Raw genomic sequence first — 686 nt, forward strand, 5'->3', positions numbered from 1 at the left:
GCCTAGCTTAATTTTCCCCGTGTTGTGATACATATCCATAACTAGATATTCCCCACGTGGTCACCTTTCACAGCCCTCGCCCGCCTTGCCGCGACTGGCAATTTTAAAAAAAAATATGAGGGGAAAAAAAATTTTAAAAAATAAAAAAAAAGAAATTTAAACAGAAAGTGAAAAAAAATTTAAAAACGAAATACGAAGGAAAAAAACCCCTTGCGCGCACACCACCCCCCCCTTTACCCGACCCAAAACCAGGTCAGCCGCTTTAGAAGCGCCCGCGCCCCCCCCAAGGAGAGGCCTCTCACGCCCCTTTGCAAAGGGCTGGGGGGGGGGGGGCTGCTCGTCGCTCCTCAAGGAGCTTGGGCCCTTTCGTTTCATAAGGGAACGAACTGTTGCTTTATCCTTGACCCTTTAGTTTCCATTTTTTTTTTTCTGTGGTTTGCGCGGATTTGCACGTACTGGGCGTCATGCTTTTTCCGGCGACTCGGGAATTAAGTGTAAACTAAATATGACTTTGTTAGTGCTTAGCAATTTTGCAAATATGAAAGTGATGAAATTTAAAAAATCAACGAGCGTTGATTTTTTTAAAATAAAATGATTATTTAAAGCAAAATTGTTTTTTGGGGATTTTTATCCGCTCTTGTGAGGCAACTTAAGGGTAGTGACTGAAACTTTGGGCTAATGACCCA

This window comes from Penaeus monodon, chromosome 34 (genome assembly GCF_015228065.2).
Source record: "Penaeus monodon isolate SGIC_2016 chromosome 34, NSTDA_Pmon_1, whole genome shotgun sequence".
NCBI lineage: Eukaryota > Metazoa > Arthropoda > Malacostraca > Decapoda > Penaeidae > Penaeus > Penaeus monodon.